Genomic DNA, 21898 nt, shown 5'->3' with positions numbered 1-21898 from the left:
TTGCTTTTTTGTCTGATAACCACTTTGAATTACGTTGTACAATTGGAATTATAATTTCATTTATAATGGAGACTTGCATACAGTCCTTGTAGGTAGACCGAATTTCTGACTTGCTATGCTATTCATCTTAAACCTTAGAATATAGATTTCTATATGTAGCGTGATTTCTTGGGGCTTCGGCTTTCACTAGCCCTGTGATTATTGCTGAAAATTATAGGCTTATGACTTTTCCTTGCCAGTGACATTCTGCCTTGCTAATTTTAACCCAAATCGGCTGAAGTGTTGTTAAGTAAAAGAAGGACAAACAAACATAACTAATATTTTCTAAAGTCAGTATGTATTATATAAATTTAAAACGTTAATATCAACAATAATATCCATTTATATTGTATCCCACATATCTCAGTGTACGCCTACACAGATTCGTTTGAGCGAGGTCCACAAGGGGGCGCCACTGAGCCGGTGACCGTTCCCACAATACCTGCGTCGCTTTGTTACACCTACGTGAAGTTGACGCTATTTATAACTGAAGGGTTTCAAGTGTGGCTTTATTTAATTGGTTTTATATTGTTTTATTTGTAAAAAAATAATAAAAAAATATTTTTTCTTTCAAATAACTTTGTAATATAGGAAATTGCGCTTTTGAAAAGCGATTTTCTACTTAATTTTAATTTGATACCGAATCGAACGCCTTAAAAAACGCCTTCATTAATTGAATAAAAATAGTTCTTAGAAAATACGCTAGACGCGCTGATACTTTTTATTAAATTGATAAATAGGTACCAGTGGCGAAGGGTCAGTTTTTACAAAAGGTAAGCCGGAGCTATTAGTCATTGTCTAGGTATAATACCTACGTATTATGTACATCGTAAGAATATCGACGTAAAATTCTGCATAATAACAATATGAGAGTATTATCTACATTCGACTACAGTCTCTTATTTCGCTCTCTACAGTCTAATAATACATAGGTACCTACTTACCATGCTACCTAATCATGCTTGTTTTGCATTAAGTTACTCTGTCTTCAGTGTAGTAACACGTAGGTAACACAACAGCACATATTTAAGATAACGTATATCGAACGATTGATGATTGTCTCGCACTGGTTGTTTTATAACATATTATACAAGCAATTTAGAATGTATTCATCAACAATAAAATATCAAACACATTATGGATAAACGCAGAACACTTTAATAGAAATGAGTTTAACCTATAAATCTGACAAAATGAAAATTTACTCGAATAGAAACATGCAAAACAATTACTCTTTAATACACTGATACGTTCACAGTTATGCACAAACATTTAATAAGGAATAATGTTGTAATAAACACAAATATTCTAATTTGTTATAGAGCGCGCGAAAAAACAGTAAACAAACCTAACCTAATGTCAAACTGGTGAACAATGTTCGACTCATACTTATATTTCGCCATCTCGCTCTTGCGCGCGGCTCGCGCCGCGACAGAAACATGCGTAAGATCATGCGTCCGCCGCGGCGCAGCGGCGCGAGCGCTGTAGCGCGAGGCAACCCGCTCTTCCTCCGGCTTGCTCGCCACTATGCAGCGCGGTGTAAAGCGCGATCCAAAAGGTCGTAAGCGACATCGCCGCCATAGTTTTTATTGTACGCGATTCCCGATCAGCGCCTACGGTTTATTTCATTATTATTACTTCACGTTGCGTTTTAGCGGAGCGTAATTTTTGAAGGGTAGGCGTTTTCGTACTGTTTCGATTAGATTATTGATTCTAGTTAAAGATTTCGCTTTAAATATTATTAATTAATTGTGTATTATTAGGCAAAAGTAAACAATTAATTTAACACTAATATTTAGTCTGTCCAGAAAGGGAAGCCGGTAGGAATCGAGTTGTATGGAGCCTTCGCCACTGATAGGTACACCGTTGTTGATAGCAGATAGTGAAAGAAAGTCATCTACCTGGTCCTGGTCTATCTGTTCACGTCTTTTCTATGGAAACGAGCAGGAAAATAGATCATAATCGATTAGGAATCACTATTTAACTCAGGCTTCGCCGCTTCGCCTATGTCTTGTATAGCAAACCGACACTAATCATTACCTAATTACAATCAGTTATGAAAGCCTCTGGGAATCGGTCTAATATTCGACGAATCAATCAATTCAGCCTGTTGCATTACCAGTCACCTGTTGTGTGCTAGCCATAGATGTAACATGCGATCGAACATCTATGTCACTTATAATATAATACGCAAGTTTCTTCTAACAGAGACTGTCACAAGCTGCATGGCTGAATTGTATTTTGTTTCGGTGATAATTGGGCAGAAAAATAAAATGAAATTATAATTAGTATTAAATATGTACCTATAAATGATGAAACTGACTTATTTATAAAATATTTAAACCATTATTGTCCCACTGTTGGACTTGTATTTCCTTCAGGAATGAGATAAGGGGTCGGACTCGAGCCCGCCATGCAGACCAAGTAGTGAGGTTTGAAGCCATTCTATAATCGAGATCTGTTTTAAAAAACTTTCAGCCGTGCAAGTTTTTATCACGAGGTTTTGCTTCATCATTAAAATAATTAATAATTAGCTAACCGATTCTCACAATCCCATCTCCTTACAATTTTGTATTATCCTCTTAAATGTTAATCAAAACATTTGATATAATTCCGGTTTCAATCCAGGAATGGATTAAACAAATTCGTAACTCCACAATGAATGTAACCTGTCGTTTCATTATTGTGTTCTTTGTTACCAACAAGATATTTCTCTCATTTTCATTTAAAGCCGCACGTTTAAGGATGCGAGCGGTGAAAAGACTTTTCAGATAGAAAAGTGATGCTTAATTTAAAACGCGTTTTTGAAAATTCGTTGTAAAGTGTGACTGATTGCTATGTGAGCGTGAATAATGAAAATGCAGTTTTCAGGCATATAAGCGGTGTTGATTAGTCTCTGTTTTAATTCATTGGAACTATGGGTGTTACATATAAATGTATGTTCAGTCTTTATTCAAATACACAACTACCATATAAGTTATTTTTAATTTTGTGCTCTCTCCCCTGAGCCCGCCATTTTCTTCTGTAATTCTTAATTACAAATCATGATTTGAAAACTAGTAAAAATATATGTTTTGTTATAAATTCGACTTCTGTTTAACTCTAAATGCTTAATAACCTACAAAGGAAATTAAATCCTTTTAAAGCAGGTTTTAACGCTACTCTCGCCGCTTCGCTCTCCATTTCGCCTCTCTAACACCACAGTCGAACTTTTCGCTTCTGTTCCCGCGCAAAACCCTGCGGCAAAATGGCGTCTAATAAAAGAAATTCAGATATTTCCTCGAAACAAAACATGACCGTAATTAGACGTACCTATTGTTGTGGTGAACTTTAATGTTAAGCTAATGTTATTACTTATACTTGGTATCGAATATAAGCTTATATATTTTATACATCTTCCTTTCAACCTATTTTTACCTTTGGGTCCTAAATGAAAATATTTTTAAAGTGAAACTAATAAATAATCTTAACGTTTACAATACCTCATTTGATCCACAAATAATAATTATTTCGGGTCTGGTTGTGCGTTGTGTCCGTTATTATTTTGTTCTCGTATGTTTGTAAAAGTCCCCGCGACGCAAGAGCAATTCTTAACGAGGGAGTTGTCTTAATCTTTAATAAAAAACAAAAAAAAAACTACCGTGACCACGTCGCGTCAGCAATTTTCTATGATGTGTACAAATTATGATAGTTTAAAAACTTTAAATTTTACAGTTGTATTAACAATACCTAATGAATATAAACTGTATTACTCTCAGCTGTAACACTACAACCCGACTGTTATACCCAAACGTCCCAACTAGCACACAAGCTGCTTATACAGTCGTTATACAGCCTGATAGTTGCATAAGAGTCGTTCAAATGCTGTACAATTCTCTATAAGTTGTATACTAGCTATTTAAAAAACCCTTTAACAGCTAGGCGGGACAGTAGCCGTTTAGTAGGAAACTAATGACTTATAGTGATATATGAGCATGAAATTGCATCGCTAGACAGCCTAGGGAAGCATAACTGAGTTAATGGAATCTTCTATAACACCGTAAACTGTATAAGGGGACTTTAGGAGATAAAGGAGTTTAAACGGAGTTATGCGTTGCGCTTATAGCGCTCAAGAGCGTAAATAAGCTTTTTGTAATGCCTTAGGTTCTATAACAGATTTTTTTAGGGCTAGTGTATTACTCATCTATAAAAGAGTTGCGTAGGTCTTTAATAGCGCCTTGAGCGTTATATCAGATATTTATATGGCTTCTGTACGGCAAATAGATGTATAAGGTATCATTCGAAACATTTTTACAGCCATGGGGATTACAGAATTATTAAGCACCTAAAGCGCTATAACCGAGTAATATACCTTTATACTAAAGCTTAAAATTATTATCATAATATATTTACATAGGTGCAGTGGTGGTTCAGTCTGTCAACTGTTTTTAAAGAAAAAATAAAATAAAATAAAATAAAATAAAATAAAATAAAATAAAATAAAATAAAATAAAATAAAATAAAATAAAATAAAATAAAATAAAATAAAATAAAATAAAATAAAATAAAATAAAATAAAATAAAATAAAATAAAATAAAATAAAATAAAATAAAATAAAATAAAATAAAATAAAATAAAATAAAATAAAATAAAATAAAATAAAATAAAATAAAATAAAATAAAATAAAATAAAATAAAATAAAATAAAATAAAATAAAATAAAATAAAATAAAATAAAATAAAATAAAATAAAATAAAATAAAATAAAATAAAATAAAATAAAATAAAATAAAATAAAATAAAATAAAATAAAATAAAATAAAATAAAATAAAATAAAATAAAATAAAATAAAATAAAATAAAATAAAATAAAATAAAATAAAAAAAAAAAAGATTTTCAAACTATTTTAATATTCAACGACTGACCCCTAAAGTACGAGTAAAATGCTGCAACTGAAGCACTCCTATGCCACAACTGCAAAACCTTGAGGTCTACAACAGCAAACACTAGAGCCTTTGTACAGCTTAAGGCGCTAGAGCAGATGTAACCAACTCTGAGAGCTGCTTGATCGAGACGCCATTATAGCATTTGGTAAACATATTTTTTGAGGTTATTACGATCTTTTGAAGATCATATATAAATCTATACCCTGGTAACGTTAACATAATTAAAATCATTTTTTATTACCTATAACCCTAATTAAATTATCTGTAACCCTCAAAGTCTTATTTATGTTCAAAATACAATTTCCAAATCCACATATCTATATAATTTTTGCACTTAAAACTGAATATTTTGAGGGCGCATGAAAATATTGACGATAATATACATATATATTGACAGCAAACTTGAACTCGCACTTTCATATCACGTACACAAAGAAATAAAAGCGATAGACTACTTGTTATTTTAATAATCCAATCCGTAAAAATAAAATGTCTCCTCATTTGTCACTGATGATTCATTTTAAAAAAATATATTTAGTTTACACCATAATAAACCGACTATATTACTAATTTAGAGCGTTAGCATTTATAACCGTTACACAGTAGCGCTAAAATAAGGTAAAGGTGGTATAATCGCGCTGCAAGAGCTTTTTCGAACGCTCGTGGCGCTAACCACCTCTGTACAACAGCTGGTAAGCGCCACGAAGCTGCAAAAAGCTCTTGTAGCGCGATTATACCACCTTCATCTTATTTTAGCGCTCCTGTATTACTACTATACTACGTACTATTATAATTACTATTTACGACCACTGTAGATCCAATGTCGAGCTATAAGCTGGACAGTATGGGCCTATTTGACGCTACAAGAGCTCTGTAGCCGCTTATAGAACCACTATACTTCTTACTAAGGAGCCTAAGGCGTTATAAAAATCCTTTAACCGGCCATTGTACAGCTTGTTATAGCGCTTGTGTGCTAGTTGGGGTGTAACATACACCCACGCGCGCTTGTGCCGTATATAAAGGGCACATTACCATTCTCCAGGCTAGGATGATCAAATATTCGAACGAAATCGAACCTGAAACCTCGTGACCAATAGTCGAGAATAATTAGAATATAATATGAATAGTTAAATTTGTCATATTATTAATAGTTTCGTTCAATAATTTCGTGTACTTACAATCTACATGTGGAAAATGATGTATCTAATTATACAAGGTCTTGGTATTCTAGTATAAATTTAGAATGATATTATAGTACTATCTATTACTATCGAAATTATAGACTGGTTATTAATAACAGTAAACTGTTTCTAAATCAAGCAGTGACACATAGCACTTCTTCATTTAGAAATTTCTTTAAACTGGCAAGAGAATAAATTGTGAAAAGTGTGATGTATTTTCGGCTTCACTAGAAATAGTTGAAATAGTGTGCAATATACTGGACATTGACAAGTTAGCGAAAAAGATGTCAATTATTTTGATGTCCAGTATATTGCACACTATCGAATCAAACAAAATTAGTGAAATTAGTTTTAGAACCATCAAGAAGTAGAACAAGCCATAAAAGTACCCTTACGTTCTTCTTACTTTTTCAAGCATAATACCGCAAAAGAAACAAATAAACTCTAGTATTATTTCGAATAAAGCTACTAGATATATCCCCGAACTTAATATACCGAACAGAACTGATACAACCGGCTGTATATCGCATGCCTTTGCCTCTAATATATATTAATATCCGTTAAATTGAAGGTAGCGGCAGTGGCTGTGTTTAGGTACATTACCAAATCGCTTGTGACGCTCAACGCACCTTCGGGCTGGGGTAACCTTGAGAGGACGTCCTGGTTATGGATGTAGGGTTAATGGAATATGCTAGGCCTGATTTTATACAAAAGGTGTAAATAATACAGTAACAGTAGTCTTGGTATGGATGGACTTTTCTACTGCCACGACAGGAGTTTATTTTATTTACAACTTGCGCTAAAAGTAAACGTCGTAAGTAATAAGAGCCTGAAAAAGGTTTAATTGTATAATAACATTTACATAATATAGAGATAGGAAGTAAAGGTAAACTACCTGTACATACGCAAAAATTGCAACATGTATGATCGATCAAAATCCCTTAAACCCACATATTCTAAAAGTAAATAGGACTTAGGACTTATTGTAAATTGTAGACAAAAGATTCTATTGCGATCACTTCTAGACTACCTATATCTGTAACAAGTAGTGACGTAATACCGTGTAGGCAGGGGAGGTGTCCTCCTTCCTCTCGCAATCTCGCTTACGTAGTATTATTGTTTCACGCTTGACCGTCTGGCGGGCCGGTGATTTTTCTAAAGTTAAATGTAAAGCTTTGGATAAATAGCTGAAGGCTTATTGTCCTTTTTAAAGGTTCAAATAAAATGCTGCGGTATATTTTTGGGGTGGTGCTGCCGTGCCGCTTTTTTTCGTATGACGTTGTTCTGTAATGTTGTGGCTACGTTTTGTTTTTGTAAATATTTTTAGCTTTTTAATGGAGGGCTTTAAGGAGAATGTTATTATTGTTTAAAGATTCCTGACCTCATCACTATATGAGATTGTGCGATTTTTCTAAAGTTTATTAAGTGAAACAAATTATTTTTCAAGAGCCAATGGAAGAGAGAGAGTATTAATTTTAAGGTGCTTTTAATTACATTACACAGTTACTGATTCGATACTAAACTTGCGTATGAGCCGGAGATCTATTTTAATAAGTGAACTGAAAGCTGAAAGATACATTCGATCAATAACGCGAAATATGGCTTAATAAATACAAAAAAAAGAGACTGGTATAATGACGCCTAATTTTGAATAAAGAGAAATGGCAGCGACAAATCGTGGCAGCGACAAAACGACATGTCGTGAGCATAATTTTTATGTATGATCAGATCTAAAATTATTCATATTTCATGCAAAACCAAAATTATTTCCCAACATTATCTAAAAGCTCATAACAACAAAACACGCAAAATTAAATTTCATTCACATACGAAACCAGACCGCGAATCAATTCAATTAATATAGCGTACCCTCTTTATATACGACACAAAACAATACAAGGGAGTGGTCATCTCGTATAATAAGATATAATAGAATAAGGTAAAACATCGGGTATTGTTAATTTAGACAGTGCAGTCACGTCGGCAAGTTTCCTACGGTAATGAGAAAAGGCAGATGAGGACGTGCGAATTGTTAAGATTACTGGCCAGTGAAAGCGAGGATAGTGTACTAGAAGGCCATAAAACCTGTCAATCTTGTAGCTCGCAGCATTAAACTTAAGTAGTATGAAATTTAAAAAGTATTGCGGCGATGGTTTCTGAAACAAGTAGCTATAGAATTGTGTCTTGAAATTTGTTGTTCCACTATGTAGCTAAATAAATAATGTGACCCACAGCCGGGTGAAGGTCTCGTCCCGAAATAAAGAAGGGGTTGAGATGAAAGAGAAAGAGTTCTTGAGTTTATCACGCCGATAGTGCGGATATAGGTAGATCCTCCCTCTCCTTCCCCTTAAGTCTGTTCCGTTCTTTCTAAAACTAACACACAAGGTTTATAAGGTCGTACCTACGATTATTTTAATTAATTGTACCACATAACGCAATAGGAATTATTTCAGAAAATTTTGGATTATATTTATTTCCGATATATTTCAATATATTTTATCTTCAGTGCTGTGCTCCATACCGAAACTATTGGATATTCGCGGCGGCCGCCAGAGAAAGGTCCTTCACTGAAAAAAGATTCCTAACACTCACACGTACCCTTGTTCTACGAATTGTATTCACTCGAATTAGAATTCCGCGGTTATCTGCACACATTCACACCCTTACGGCTTATAAAAGTGAAACGAAACTTTCCTCGAACAGTTTACTTTGCAGATTTGCTTAAGCAAGAGAAATTGTGCGATTTTTTAAGAATTGGTAGTAAAACATATTCATTTAGGTAGAGTTCTGTACCGCGCTGATTTGCTTGACCAAGTTTAGAGACGCTCAGGGTTGATTTTGAAATAAAAGCCTCTTTGATTACGGGCCTTCAACTATCTCCATATTTAAATCCAGTCGTTTAGCCGTTAATTAGTAATACTATCCGCATTTATAGAGGTTATATTAATATACATGTATATCTAACTTTTGATTTGTAAATAGTGTAATATTATGTCTTATTATTGTACCAACACATGTTCAATGTTGAACATTTTTTTAAAAGTCTATAGTATGTACATATCTCATTCAATATATTTTCATAGTAGTGGCTCTACAAGAAATATCACGTATTCTCGATACCGTTGTTTCACAAATAAATCCGGTAATTTGAAGTTACGATCGACCTACTAATGAGAATCCTACCTTCTCATCATTCTAATGTAATTTGTGAACTATTCAGTACTTATTACAGGTACCGATTCACGTTGATTACTGACTAAATATGTAGTTTAATCTCGCTTGCTTTATAAGAGAAAATTACGTATTAACCAAATTAAGATAGAAGATCTAGATCGTATTGAGCTTGTGTCGACAAAATGTCAAACGTAACATAGTATCTAATTAGCATTAGAATTACAGATTATAAAAAAATATCCTCTACATGCTAGCAAAATATGCTATTGAAATCGCAAATGATCGATGAAGGAGACTATTATTAAGTAAAATCTTTATATTTAAAAGATTTATTTTATTATAAAGTGTCAAACAAGGTCAATTTTAAATAAATATTGCACTAATAAGCTTCAAAGATAGTTTGCGTAAATTAATTCAATGCAGACGTTTCATTCAATTTACTTTAACAAACATGTAAAAGATTTTTCATGGCATATACGTTTCATAATCTCAGCTTATACGAGAATAAACTAAAAATAATACGAGCCCTAAATTGTTCGTGAAATGTTCATATCATAGTTATTAAGAGTAAAGCCATGTGTAGGCGATGGGTTAGAAAAGCCTTTTTGTATTTATATTAAACCTCATATGTTATGTTAGCTGTAGTTTCTGGGCACTATGATTAAATTACAATTATAATGGGCGTCGAACGCCTACGTAAACTTTCATAGCACTAAGTAACTAGCGAGGGTATTCGTGTTATTTTAAACGGGGTTTTGTCATTTCTAAATATAGGATTTGTTTGAGTTACGCTTTGTGTGAGTGATAGTTCTGTTTGATATGTTTCTCTTTGTTTAGATTTTGTATTTGAGTTGCAATTTATACGTTTGAAAATGTTTAATTTAGTAAGGTAATTACTCATTTAAACATTTTAATACATGGATGAGAGCTTGCTGCCGATGAGACGAATTGGTAGTGAAATGGAGAAGGCCTTTTCTCAGCAATGGGAGATACAAACATGCTAAGGTAAAAAATAGGGACCGTCTTTTCTCTGCGATCAGTCTATTCTCTGCTACTCAAAGACTCAAGATATGGCTGTTACGTCGAATTAAAAGAGGTTTCTATAGTTTCCGATTAAACCGCCTTAATTAACAAAGTGGCTGTTCTCGTAATAGTTATGCCTATTTCGTAAATTTATTGCCCCTCCTACCCTAATTCAAAGAATGGGATAACATCACCTGTTTCATTAAACTGATTAATGTTCCTGTCAAAAACTGAAACCATATACCTCTACGAAAAAAGTCTGATTAATAAAAGTGCTTACACCCACTCAATTCATATCTATTCTAGTACATAAAGCATACTCTAACCCTCTACCTGTCTGGGATACAGGACGAATACGAAATAAGTAAACACAACAGTCCCTCCTTTATGAAAAACTTAGCTGAAAGGGTTCCCTTATTGAAGTGAAAGTAAATGAAGCAGACACATTACTATGGGATTCGGGATAAAAGTACAGTACAATCGCTCAATGCTATTGGTTATATAAAAGAAAAATCAATAGTAGTCAGAAGTTTGGAATTGTAGCCAACAGATGGCGCTTTTTGAAGTATATGTATATTCCATTGCGTTAACGTTGTGCCCTGCGTTTAAACACATAGTATAAATTAACATAAACGTAATTATCTCTCTCATTTGTATTTAAATTTAGCTTTCTGCGAAACAATTTGTTGCTATATTTTAGATACACAAAGTTAACTGTCATTTCAATCAAGCCTAAGCATCAGAAAACGCATACAAAATCGCACAGAATCGTATATGAGTAGACACCACACCTCACTCACAATTTTCATCCTCGGATTGAAAAAATTACAGACATTCCTACCAACATTTCATCAACACAGTTGAAGGACCCTCCGCTAGACTTCCTAATAGTATCCAACATATGGTACAGCAACTTCTTCCTTACAAAACTTTATATTGGTTAGTGCAGCAGGATCTTATTACACAATATTGAACAGACAGTTTATTAAACAGTCTAGACCATTAAAGAGACAATGGTTTCATTTAGATTGTCCTTGTTTCTAACTGGCTAGAGTTGACTTCACAGCTAGCTGCAATATAAGTAGTTAAAGCCTCGAATTGAAACTGTAAATTGGCTAAGAGAATATTTCCTAGAGCCAGGAGAATACATCGTGTTCAATTTCTAGCATTTTTTGCACTAATATTATGTGACCGTTAGAATAGTAGTTAATTAAGGGAAATATATAAAAATATATATTTTATTCGATTAGTCTTTTAGGGGCTCTATTAACTTGCCAAATAATTTAGATTTCGCCAACTGTGAATCTACATTGCAAAGTATACACGTACTTTAAAATCTGCTCTATAACATTGGTCAACACGAATTTTGAGTCTGAGTTCTGTACCTCTGATTTTGATTACGTATACCTAACTAAATATAGAAATAATATTTTTATCTAATAAAGTTTGCTTTTGTAGCTTTTAGAACGAATTTTAAATTTTAATAGAAAAGCTCTTTTTTTACATTCAATTATAAATACATAAGAGTAAAAAAGTTATGATTTATATATTTTTATTAATTTAAATGATGAAATAAGGCATAAAGAAACACAAAATACAAGAAGGATATAATTTTTGTTTTAGAAATGAATCCTTTTGGTTTTTCTTGTGTGAAAATAGGAACTTGATGCGTCAGTAGGCTCTCTCCATATTCGTGGTACTCCAAACTTCATCTTTTTTTTCTCTCCTCAGTACCAGGCTGAAAAAAATATTAATAACATTAATTAACAAGGTACACATGTAATGTATATTTAAAAAAATATGTATATAGGCATATAAATGTTCATTAAATATAAGGAGTATTTTCTTACCTTCTAAAGTGTTTCTGCAGTTATTACACAAGACGTGAGGTGCCCATATTTTATCCTGATTTCGTACTGACATGTTAAAGCAAGCTTCATATGCTTCACAAAATGCCTTATTTGATGATAAACAAATTATATTGGTTTTCACTTTAATAAATTCATCACAAATGTAGCAAAAAGAGTCCACGTCGTTTTTACACTTTTTCGATGCCATTTTTAGACCCCGTGACGCAAAAAAATACGTTATTCCTTAAGAACGCGCACGCGCATACTGCCATGATACTCTGCTACCACTCACTTCACACCCCCAACCCCCTCACCCCTGGTTTTGCATCATAAATGTAACGGCTTTTCAAAAGATCTGCCATAACCCCATATATTTAGGTTTCGTTATATATAGTACAAAAGCAAACTTAATTTATTATTAATGTTGTACCTGTTTTCCTTTTGATATATATTATCAGAAAATATTCACTAAAACACAGGCTCAAAAAAAAAAAATTTTTTTGTCGACTTGTGTAATCGGTTAAATATGAGCTTATTGTAATACAAATATTTGTGAAAGAGACGTGTGCTGAATAAGTCATCAGTCAGCAGTGAAAAAAAACATTTACAGAACTTGATTATTCTTACTCTTCAACATATTATAACCTCACATGACTACCAGAAATACGAAAAGAAATAAATGACTGAGGTTTTTCACGTGAAAGCTATTTTCGTTCGCGTCTCACTGCTCAACTCCCCTCCCTGATTTGGCATTGAGATCTAATTATCTTGAGGAAAAAGGAACGATACTGCGCTAAACATATCTGTAATGTGATAAATAAAGTAAAATTGTTTTGGAGTAACTTGCTGAGGTAGTTCTAATTAGGGTAAAAGGTTAGTTTGGGAAGCCTTTGGAATAACAAGGCTTGGTATATTCTGTTGTATAGGTTTTTAAGGCTTACTTGGACCATCTCCTTCGTTTTAGGAGGACCCCTATCCATTATTGGGACAATATCTGTGCTGATGTTTTTATTACTATTATAAAGAATTTTCTTGGGTAAGAAGTAAACATACACATATAGTAAGTAAATATGTTACTCTTCTTACCTAAGAAAATATTGTGATATAACTTGGTAAAATAAATGTGCAATGTCGTATGCATAATGGTTATGAAAATGGAAAAATATTCTAAGAATTCATCTAGTCACTTGAAGTTAAGTAAACTTCTCGGAAAAATAGACTACATGGCTTCTATACTTACACGAATCTACCCTTCTCTTGAGATTGAACCTTTATTTAGTAACAAAAAATATATTTTTGAAATTGACCGGCAGATTCTTATTTTTACTTTTTCTTAGTTAACTAACTACTCAAACAGTTTTTCTTTACCGGCTTATATTTATAGTGTACAAAATTGTGATGGAAGCCGTCAAAACAGCCTCAAAATGCATTATACCTTGAGTCAACAATGGCCGTGGCTCGCTAAATGACATCCACTTACTTGCATTAATGGAAGCTCGGGTTTCTATACGAGCTGGGATTACATCGCTTTTGTCATCTAGCGAAAATTATGACCTTACCAAGGTATTCATTTACCAGTCCTCCAATTAATTTGAAAACTTAGACGTGAAACCGTAACCAGTTGCATGGGTCGGTAAATGAACTGTGAGGTAAGGTACTCCAGGCGCGGCATGACCATGGATGGGTGGCCAATTGTATTTGGTCTGAACGATTCCATAGTTTAGACAGTATCTAGGTATAAGTAGCGTCGAGATGTTAATTAAAACAGTAGCATTTAAACTAAGCCGTAAGCCTTTCGGCGGCTTAACTCTTTGATACTAGAGTACTTAAACAAAAGTTTTTCTAAAGCTGTTTTACCAAAATACTGCGTAATAAAACATTTTTTTCTTTACACAACATACAAAAATGAAAAGGTAGCCACACAAAAGAAAGTCATACTGTACAAATTAAGCAAATTACGTCGTATTTTCTAAGAGAAAGGGCGCCTTTTAAGTGCTAAGGAGTATAATTAAATGAATACTCCCACTGTTTTTAATTAAATAAATAAGGCTCCTACATTTTAGTAGTAGGGTGCTTGAACTGCGTAATCTTTTAGAAAAGCCGCAGGTGTATTTGTTAAAAGCTGATTGAAGTCTGCTGCAAGTATTCGAAGTGAAAATTATTTTTTGTTATTCATTGTTGTTTTTTATATACCAACCACCATAGCCTTTTTTTGCCAAGTTGAAAAACTATTAAAAAATATACACCTCACATCTGTTGCCTTATAGACAATATCCAAACCATTTTTTAGCACAAGAATATTCCCGGGTCGCTGTTACCCTTACCTCACATAAAGGGCGTCTTTATAAGAATGACACCTTATATATTACAGTGGCCTTGCCAAAGGTTCCTTACCCCACACATCTGCAACAGGCTACTAGCGCCACACACCGAAAACACCGCAAAATTACTGAACTATCAATACTTACTCTGGAAATAGTACGACAAGCTCAAAGATCTATTTAAAATTAAACTAATAAAACACAAATTCAAACCAAACACGTTTATTTAGCTGAAAACAAACGTATTATTCTTTAATCCCGGGCACATTTCTAAAACATTTGGTCGAAAGGAGCGGCGCTGCGTAATAGGCACGTTTTTGCACGAGAGGCGCGTCAAGGGTAAAGGGCGTAGATCGATAGCTTGAGCCTTCGGTCCCGTTTTGTTGCTGCATATAACTTGGTGTTTCGTAAGGTTTATTTTGGCCACTGTTTGTTTTGCGCAGGTATTGCTTTACGTTTTATGTATGTTGTATGAAGGATTTATTGGGTTAAGTTGCAATTTATGTTCTGCTAGCGAATGTAGCTGGGAAATTATCATGAAGAATTTTCGTGAAAGGGGCGAAACGTTGCTAGTGGAATGTCAGTGTAGTATTAAAGATGTATCTTTTTACTTAAAAGGTATGCTGAAACTAGTCTTTGTTTTGATTGCTGGTGGATGAATACAGATTTTTTGTGAGCCTTTAAAAAAAATGGTGAACATTTTTTAATATATTTATACAACTAAGTAAGTAAGTATATTAAAATTCATTATAGCGTGTAATGAAAGCGTGTTATTTTCCGAAAACATTGTGTTTGTGGCATTTCCATTTTGTATCCTATTATTATTGGGTTGTTCATAAAGTACAGTGTTAATTTATTGAAAACATTGTCATGAAATTATTTGCTTGGATACAACGCAGTTTGGAGACATGAACATTTTGTAAGTTAGTACTTATGACAGCGTCATAAAACTGTTAATGTTCGATAGTATGGCGCCGATTTTGCGTTACTCGTATAAAAAGGGTAAGGTAAGGGTTCGAAATGGCTTTAACAATAGGTATGATTAACCTAGGTCCTCAACTATTTCCATGTTAAGTTGAGGGTCAGCTAAACCAAGCTATGAAAGTGAAAGAATGTCAGATACAAAGACCATCGTATCTATACTAAAATTAAAAAAAATATAAAACTGAAGAGTTTGTTTGTTTGAACGCGCTAATCTCAGGAAATATTGGTGCGACTTGAAATGTATTTTACTGTTGGGTAGCCTATTTATCGAGGAAGGCTATAGGCTATATAACATCACGCTACGACCATTAGGAGCGGAGTAGCAAAGAAAAATGTTTCAAAAACGGGGAAGACTCTGACCGGTTCACTCTTATGTGACGCAAGCGAAGTTGCGCGGGTCAGCTAGTTTACATTATCAGCACATAAATTATATGTTTACATAGGATATGAAGAGAATTATGAATATTAATTTTGTAAGAATATTTTATTGAACATAAAATGTAAAAATAGTAGAATAAGAACAGTCTGTACAATTCTGGTTCCAGCTATTTGATTAGTCGATAGAATTTATGAGTGTACAATTTTATAGCGTTTTGAAATGTTAAGCGATTCTAAAAAGAACATTAGATTTTATTGAGCGTAGTTATAAATACAATAAAGCTGTGAATTGCTCGGGGTGACTAATCTCCACAAAAGATTGATAGACAATATGAATGTTGTATTGACGATTTATTTATTTACGAGTACATTATTTTACAAAGTTCATGAAATGTCTTTTTATCTTTAATCCTTGTCTCATATCATTTGATTAGTGTAGTGTCTGATTGAATGGCAAAGACTTTACTGTAGCCTTTTTTTACAAAATTGTTGTTATATGTTTTAAGCCGTTTTGGACTTTACCTTTCGTATTTTAGACAGAGTTATGCGCATGGTAGGTAACGGGCTTACAAAATTCACTTTGCAAAGCTATTTCAACACTATTTTTATGCATTCTTAGTACGATAACAATTGTGCGTCTTTGTATCATTATCGACAACCGGCTTGCTAAGAATTTTGAAAGTAAAAAAGAGGCTTAGTAGTGGTTTCGCCCTAATTCTGTTCGCCCGGATCGGGCGAATGAACTACTTCCGATTTTTAATATATTTTAGGGCCAGTTTCGCCCGAAACAAATTTAATAGCGGGCGAATCGGGTCAAACAAAATTCAGTAATGTACTATTCGCCCAAATACCTATGCCTCAAGAAATAAGCCATTATTTAATAATAAAATATTTAATTTTATACAAAAAAGTACAGTTGCGTACACAATTGTTACTTAGGTACATTAAATTTTGTTTGGTGAATCTGGTTTTATCTGTATGTCTAATATTATGTGCTCAACAAATCAGCTATTGATTAAAATTGAATGTATATAACTACTCATCATCCTAGCGTTTTTCCCGATTCCATCCTCAGCTTTCGCTTTGGAACCTAGGGTCCGCTATCTAATCTAACCAAATTTGGCGGAATATCCTATTCTCAACGTATCCAGGCTTTCTTGAAGAAACATTAAACATAAAATAAATTATATATCAAATTTCACATCATTCATGTGTGCACTTTACGCAGTTATGTTGTTATACTGTCAGCATTTTATACCCACTAAACCAAATAATGGGTAACACACTGCACAATTCGCAAACGTGTGACTGAGACAGCATTATACTACTATCTTTTGTGTTCTTGTGGGTGCGTTTATGCGGTAAGTAAAATATTTTCTTTAAAAATATTTATACACAGTGCGCTCGACTGTACTACGTATTTTGTCAGAGGCATAATAGTATTTGGGCGAATAATCCATTACTAAATTTTACTTGACCCGATTCGCCCGCTATTAAATTTGTTTCGGGCGAGACTGGCCCCAAAATATATTAAAAATCGGAAGTAGTTCATTCGCCCGATCCGGGCGAACAGAATTAGGGCGAAACCACTAGTAAGCCAAAAAAGACACTGAATTATTTAAACTAAATGAATCACGTCTAAAAGTTGTCGAAATCGTATTATACAAAAACTTATAAGAGCAAGAATTGATTGTCAGATGTTGCCTCCAAACTTGCCCGCGGGACTTTCGTCTATAAATCCAGTTGTGAACTAGCTTTCCTAAGTCTACTTTGATTTATAAATGCGATATTTCAAGATTAATGCTTCCAGATAGATTAAGTTCTTACTTGTTTGACCTTGAGAGTTGGGAAAAGACATTTTATTTTGCTTGCGGTAAGACATTTTGGGGGAATCTGTTTTTATTTCGTGTAAGCAGTTTTTGGAGAAATCAGCGGACTATCTGTTAAAATGTATGTATGTTGTTTCGAAAGTCCATGTAGTTGATGTATTTATCTAATTCTTCACTTAAACTTAACCATTTTTTTGTATATTATGTATCTATCGTATTCGTTGAGTTAAAGATGTTGACAATCGAGATGACTGTTTAAGGAGATTTTTTAAATCGACGAGTAATGTGTTGTTTTAATGGTAACGTGAGAAATAATTACAGAAATGACGGCTTACACCAGTAATATTACCTTAATCAGCGATACTTATTATGCGCTATGATAAAAACGCTGCGAAGATCTTTAGATTAGGTAGTTAGAGTAGGTTTTTAAAATTATGCAGTCGCACTACAATACTTTTCAAAGACCAAAACAGCCTGCGTTATGACAATATATGTCTCAGTAATCATTAAAACTTTATAACGATAAATCCGTCTGTCCCTTGTCCCTCAGGATTGTACGCTGTTTAAGTATCTAATAAGCTAATTCCGAACACAAACGTTCCGGCCCCTAAAAAGATTTACTTTGTTTGAGCTTCCAGATTTAAATTAAATTTGATCGAGATTATGTATGTAAGTGATTGTTTTAGTTTTCTGTATGTGTGTGTTATATTTTGATGATTAAGTTATGATAGACAATTACAATGATATTTTGAAAGGACAATTTTGTCAACAATTTGTAAATATCAAATATTATAGAATCTTAAAAAGAATGGTAATTGTGGAGAACGTGGTCGTTGCTGACAATGACTTCTCAAATCGGACTAAATCATAAATATCTAGTTTTTCTGTTCGAAAATTGTCAGGCAATACAACACTGGGTGTATTTTTTTAATTTTATGTAATTACTAGCCGACCCGCGCAACTTCGCTTGCGTTACATAAGCGTTAAAATTTTTCCCCGTTTTTGTAACATTTTTCACTGGTACTCTGCTCCTATTGGTAGTAGCGTGATGATATATAGCCTATAACCTTCCTCGATAGATGGACTATCTAACACTGAAAGAATTTTTCAAATCGGACCAGTAGTTCCTGAGATTAGCGCGTTCAAACAAACAAACAAACAAACAAACTCTTCAGCTTTATAATATTAGTATAGATTAGTATAGATAAGGAAACGTGGGTGTGAATGGCATGTCTACTCTTATAATACTTATTATATCGAGGTTTTTACCCACTTCATCACAAAAATATTCATATTATTAAAAATGGATTCTTAAACTAACAGAGAAATAGCTCTACTATAATAACTCGTAAAACATTGTCCTTCATTTCAAATTACATGTCTTGAATTCATGAAAACTAAAAGAAAAGCGGAACTAAAACGTGTAATTTACTTTGTTTTAAGTTTTGTCCCGAGTGGAGGACGGTGTGCTTGTTCATTACTTTTAGACGTGTTATTTGAGCCCTTTAGTTTACTTGTGGGTGTCAATGTTTAATTGAAAAGTAGACGACTATTAGACTATTAAAGGATTTTGAATTGCATGTACATACATTTTCGTAACATTTGTGTGTAGAGAAACGTATTTAAGCAACCATTAACTGTCGTGTGAATAATGAGAGTTACGAATTATGATGTTTTTACAAATTTAAAATATATTAAACCAAATCCAAGAATAGTGAGGTTTTCCTTTAGGGATTTTTACAAAAAAGGGAGAATTCTGTTTTATGTAAAAAAACCCGGCAATAAATTCAAAGTTAGCGCCATCAATTAAACACAATAACCTTAAATCTCACGATAACTACGGATTACAGCTCCAGTCATTTCCTAAATTGCGTAAAGTTGGTAATAAAGGCACTTGACTCGCAAACTGCGAACATCAACACCAGGTCCTTGTTCCTTTAACTACGGCCAAGTATTCCGCAATTAAGGCTAATTTCACATCACACAAATAATTACTCTTTCGTCGACATAATGACTGCTGAATCAACACATAAAATGCTCAATTTTTAAGCCCCGAAAGGGTCATTAGGCATATCGCTTAAGCTTCGAAACTTTCCTTTGCAATTAACTCGAGAAAAAAATGGTCGGAGTTCGGCCTTGATCTTGGTGTGACGTCATCAAAACTGGGGTGTTCGTGTTCCCACCCTCGACGCCCACACTAGAGATTTCTGTAAGCTTGCCAAAGACAATAGCTGAATTTGAAATTCCTTATAAAGGTGCAAACGAATGGAAATCTCTTGGCAATGCTCTTGGCGGGTTTAAATGATATTTATGAGGTCACTGTACAATTAATGGGATTTGCGAAGCTATAATATTTATTAGTTCAACGAAAATAATAATCTCATTGGAGTGAATCCAAAACTATATTATGAATTACAGTAAAAATGATTTGGATTGCGTCTGAAAGTAAAGACGAATTTCATTGAATTTTCTAGTATAAAAGGAACCATTTTATAGTGAAGTCTTTTCTAACTTAATTAGTGTCAGTTTGAATCTATTTTTCGCTAATAGCTTTAAGTTTTGCTGACATGAGAGCTCTTCAGGAAAATCTGCAAAATAAAGACATTTTATTTTCTTTGAAGAAATTAAAAAAAAATACTTGCCGTCTTCGAATATCAGGTCTAAAGTTCGAGCCACTGAGAGTAAGGATTAGGAAAATCATATTTAAAACTAAATTTCTGTATAAAATTTGTTTTGTTGTTATGTGTTGATTTTATTCTAGATCATTATTATATAACCTAAAGTATTATATAATCGAGCGCAAATTACGTAGTCGATAAGGTCAAGCGTTACACGGCGTAGGTCATAAAAGTAAAACGAGCGACTCATCAAATAACGTGACGATATTTTATGACACTGTAAAAAACGGATGGTGTATTTTTTGGGAAAATTCAATTGGTGACTGACACTTTTGATGTAGGTGACTTGACTAATGTTATATTGTATGCATCTAATAATATGATAGTAGTACAGTATTTAATAAACGGTAAATTACAAAGATTTAAGTAATAATTTTATATTTCAGAAGTGGTTGAATAGTTAAAATTGAAATAAATTGTGTATATATTTGAACAATGACTTCAAGATGTGGACAATACACATTGCGTTACGTAGCACGTTCTCGTAGCGTTATGACGTAGCACTTAAACGTAGCAGCGTAGCACAGATACATTATATAGGACACTGTTGCAGACAGCTTCATCTATAATATCTATTCATAATAATTTTACATGCGAACTTTTGGATGGATGTTTCTTGCTCTGTTACCTGTTACCCAAAATGTTACTTTTTGGTCCCTCCAGATTTTAATAGCTTTCCTTACAAAAATCGTATACTGTGTACCTATACTATTTTAACTTCTAAAGCAAGAACACAATCTATCAGTTATCTAGTACAAATATAAACAAGGACAGTAGAAAGATAAAAGCGCAGTATGATTGGCATTTACATCGGCGTTTCAGAAGTGAGCCCAGACATTTGTAGCTGTAAAGCTCTCGTTAAAACTTCATTCTGTCACACCGACGTGGAATATTCTAGAAAAATAAACTGTGGTGCGAATATGAATGTTACAAATGAACGAAAGATGTCTGCAAAATTCCTTAACATTATATTCTTCAACATCATTGAAATTTAAAAAAAATAAGTTATAGTGACTTTTTCATTTCAGATTGAGAATCTTGATACTGATTTCCAGGGTATAGTTTTTGGTCTTAATTTCAAGTTCTTTCTTTATATTAACGCAATATTTAGAACACAAGTATAAGTTTTCAGAAGTCTTTGGCAAAGAACAGTTAAGAATTTTGTTTGTACGAAGAAATAGGACACGGGTTTTAGTTTTAGACATTTCTGTTAAATTTCTATTTCCATTAAAGTAGAAGCGTTAATATTTTCCTTGAACAATTTTCAAAAAGTAACGAGTTTTAAAACAGTAATTGTTTTGTACCTACCCGCTCAGTATCTTAATTTGTACAAGTTCTATAATAAGTACCTATGAAAATGGAATTAATTTAAATACATTAAAAGGGTTCAAGAATAATCCTACTCAAAACGGTGTAAACGCAGCCTGTCTTTACGACTTGACTACACAAACGTGACGTTAAACCATTTATACTTGAACCTTACGAACTTATTATCTTTCCCTTTTTGTGTTCAA

Source organism: Anticarsia gemmatalis, chromosome 10 (assembly GCF_050436995.1).
Source record: "Anticarsia gemmatalis isolate Benzon Research Colony breed Stoneville strain chromosome 10, ilAntGemm2 primary, whole genome shotgun sequence".
Lineage (NCBI taxonomy): Eukaryota > Metazoa > Arthropoda > Insecta > Lepidoptera > Erebidae > Anticarsia > Anticarsia gemmatalis.
Note: the sequence above shows the minus strand (reverse complement) of the source record.